Genomic DNA, 4,016 nt, shown 5'->3' on the forward strand with positions numbered 1-4,016 from the left:
TATATATATATATATATATAATTGTTATTTGTTACCCCATAAGTCCATAACCCATTACTATTATTCTCAGCAGTCAGCCCAAGCCCAACTACATGAATTCCTGTTACTCAGCAGTCAGCCCAAGACCAACTATCCAAATTCCTAAATCCTAACCCAAATACCCATAACCCAATCACCCAAGCCAATTTCCCGAAATTAATTTCCCGAAATTGGTAAATCCCTAAATTAACACCATTCAAATTACAAACACTGAAAGTCTAAAACCTTCTTCTACCGTCTAGGCATCGACCGTCGTCCACTACCGTCGAGTCATCGACCATCGTCCACAACCGTTGAGTCATCGATCGTCGTCTACTACCGTCGACCGTCGTCCGTCTACCAGTCAGTCAGTCACTCTGTCACGCCGTCACGCCGCCAGCCGCCACGGCCCACGCTATCCTTTATTTCCTCAAGTCAGCAACTTTATCTACTTTCTCCTTAAGCTGCAGATTTTCTTTCTCCTTAACGATGCTAGATTACAAGAATAAACAATGTTGGGCTGTTGGCAGCAAAATATACTAAATCAATACAGATTCAACACTCTAGTCAAGAAAATCCTGTGTGATATGTGCCATTCAAATGCAGATAGTGAGATAAATTAGCATAAAAGAAAATAATAAATGAATAAGAGAACTCGAAAAATGCAAAATTCCAGTAGCATGCAAATTTTTATTTGTCATATGTAGTGCCTTTTTTAAGTGGTTAGTAGAGCTATACTTAGACTGAAGTTATAGTTGCAACTTGCAAGATCGAAAAATCTAAATCCATTTTGACTTTTGCGTAAAAGGAAAAACTCTTAGTCTCTTATGCTTTGTCAACCTTGAAACTTTGTTGATTGTTGTTCTTGTTGTTTGTTTCACTTTTGTATAGAGGGCACAAACTGGAAGAAAGGGAAGTGAAAGTGGAGATACAAATGAGAGCATACCTTACACCTCATCTCCCAGTGAGGTTGAAGTTGATGTTGATACTTCAAAGAAATGAAAAACCATGTAAGCTAGAGCTAATTGTTGGAAGCATTTTGAAAAGTTCACCGATGAAAATGGAGCTAGTAAAGCCAAATGCAAGTATTGTGCAAAAGCTTACGCAACTTCTACATCATCTAATGGTATGTCATCAATGAATACTCATATGAGAACATGTCCTAAATGACACCGCAGATAAAGGTCAAAATCTAAATAATTTTCTACCATCTTCAACGGGAGCAAAGGAAGGGGTCATTAGCACTTGGAAATTTGACCAAGCACAAAGTAGGAAGGCTTTAGCCAAAATGATAATTGCTGACAAGCTACCATTTAGTTTTGTTGAGAAAGAGGGTTTTAAAAACTTCATGAGAGTTACAATGCCGCAATTTCATATTCCTTCTCGTAGAACTGTGACGAGAGATTGTTATGAACTATACCTTGAAGAAAAAAAACTTTTGAAGAAGGTTTTCAACGAAGCACGTCCAAGAGTTTGTCTTACAACATATACTTGGACCTCTATACAAAAAAAAAACTACATGCGTTTGACAGCCCACTTTATAGATAGAAATTGTATTTTGCATAAAAGAATAATAAATTTTTTCCTATTTCTAGTCATAAGGGCGTGGATATGGCGGCTTGCATTACTAATTGTTTGCTTGAATGGGGTTTGGATAATGTGTTTACTAACATTATGGATGGTGACCATCTTCATGTGAGGTGTATGGCACATATCCTTAATATTATTGTGCAAGATGGGTTGAAGGAAATTGGTAAGTCTGTCAAGCTAGTGAGACAAGCCGTGAAATACATTAAACAATGTCCCGCAAGACTTAGAAAGTTTAAAAAATGTTGTGAATCTGAATTGATAACTTGTAAGAAATCATTCTGTTTAGATGTTCCTACTAGGTGGAACTCTACATATTTGATGCTTGATATAGCACAACATTTTGAGCTTGCATTTGAAAGATATAGTTTTTATGATATTGGATACTTGAATCATCTTCGTACCTTTGGTTCTGATTCGTCTGAAAAAACAAAGATGGAACAAGTGTTGAAGATGGAACTAGTGTTGAAGATGAAACTATTGTTGAAGATGGAACTACTGCAAATATTCTTTCAAGTGTTGACTGGAAATATGTGAGGTCAATGGTGAAATTTTTGAAACTTTTTATGTACTTACTTTGAAGGTATCTGGTTCTAATTATGTCACTAGCAATACACACTTCGTTGAAATTTCTGAACTTTATCTTATTTTGAAAGAGATGATGACAAATGAAGATCGTAATTTGAAAGAAATGGCGGAAAGTATGAATGAGAAGTTCAAAAAGTATTGGGGTGAACCACAAAAAATGAACAAGATGATCTTTATTTCATCTGTATTGGATCCCCGTAACAAGCTTGATTATGTTCCATTTGCAATTGTGGATATGTTTGGAAAAGAAGTTGGGCAAAAGCTATGTTCAGAACTGAAAAAATACATGAACTAACTGTTTGAGTATTATGTCAAGAAATCCCCAAAAAGCTCTTTACATGTACCATCTTCACCCACTTCATCTGACAATTCATCAAGTATATCTAGTGTGAGTGGTTGTGGCAACTTTGTGAGTAGAGGAAGAATGAGAACGAAACAACAATTTGAGAAGCACAAAGAAGTTAGTGGAAGTTCAGGTAATAAATCAGAATTGGAAAGATATCTTGCGGAAGATATTGAGCCAGATAGTGATGACTTTGATATATTAATGTGGTGGAAAGTTAATGAGCCGAGATTTCCTATTCTCGCGGAGATCGTTCGTGATGTGTTAGCCATTCCCATTTCAAGTGTCGCATCAGAATGTGCATTCAGCACAGGAGGTCGTGTTCTTGATCCCTTTAGGAGTTCATTAACTCCTAAAATTATGCAATCTCTTATTTGTGTTCAAGATTGGCTTAGAAGTGAGTCTTTTCCAATCAATATTGAGGAAGATTTAGAGTATCTTGAACAACTTGAACTTGGTAAGAATTTGATATTTGTATTAACTATATTGAAAATAATTTTGTTACTTGTGTTTCTTAACAACTAACAAATTCTTTCATATTTTTTTAGATTTTGCTTGTAGTGGGACTGAATTTAGTATAATTGATATATAGTTGCAGCTTGTAAGTTCAACTATCAACTAGTGATGTGTGGTAACGAGTAAGTAAAGAACTTATTTACATAACTTGCTTGATAGTTTTATATATTCTATTATGAAATGTAGATCATTCGTCTAAACAGTTCTATTTTCTCGCAGGTCCATCAGTGTTTTGTTATATTCTTGGTTGCTATCTGCTAGAACTTGCGAGCCATTGCAATGGAGGTTGCAAGTTGCAACGATGTTTTGTTGGTTTTCTAAATCTCTTTGTTGCTGGAAGTTGCAATGAGCCGGATAATGATGACTTTAGTTTGTAACTAACTCTATTTTAGTGATGGACACAAGTTTGTTGAACTTTCTAGTGTTGTTGTGATGTTGTCTTGACTTTTGATAGTTTTTTCATTATTAATAATTGAGTCGATATTTAGTTATCACGATGGCCGTTTTACCATTTTTTTGTATTAAATTTGGTTAAACTGAAACCGAACCAAAATAAATCGAACCGGATTTATAATAATCGAACAAAACCGAATTTATTTTGGTTTTGTTTGGTTTCATATTTGGCCAAATTGAAAACCAAAAAACCGAACCGATATTTACGAACCGAACCTAACCGACCGAACGCCCATGCCTATTTGAGGCTGGCCTCATTCATTCTTTGGGAACTTTAGCTTTAATCGAAATAGATCATATGAGCATCATGAAATTCAGTTTCTTCCCCCACACTGAAAAGAAGTGGAATCGCCGGCCAAAGTGACCTAAAATATGCTAGCATATATAAAGGATTGAACCCTGCTAAATCCCGATATTGGTAGTATAGGTTAAAAGATTAGGAGATATAAGGAAACCCATACCCAGCATGCCGGACAGTCTCATCTCATGAGAGTTACGTGAACCTCCGCCC

The 4,016-nt window shown here is 35.8% G+C and overlaps 1 long non-coding RNA gene across 2 annotated transcripts in view; it reads left to right on the plus strand.

The window, feature by feature from the left end:
• Positions 1-3,496, plus strand: part of LOC107018922 — a 20,321-nt gene extending 16,825 nt beyond the window's left edge. For both annotated transcript variants that reach the window (XR_003578279.1, XR_003578280.1), the window contains 3 exons: positions 910-2,993; positions 3,085-3,174; positions 3,272-3,496. This is a non-coding gene — a long non-coding RNA (uncharacterized LOC107018922). The remainder of the gene's footprint in view (positions 1-909; positions 2,994-3,084; positions 3,175-3,271) is intronic.
• The last annotated feature ends 520 nt before the right edge of the window (positions 3,497-4,016 follow it).

This window comes from Solanum pennellii, chromosome 5 (assembly GCF_001406875.1).
Source record: "Solanum pennellii chromosome 5, SPENNV200".
NCBI lineage: Eukaryota > Viridiplantae > Streptophyta > Magnoliopsida > Solanales > Solanaceae > Solanum > Solanum pennellii.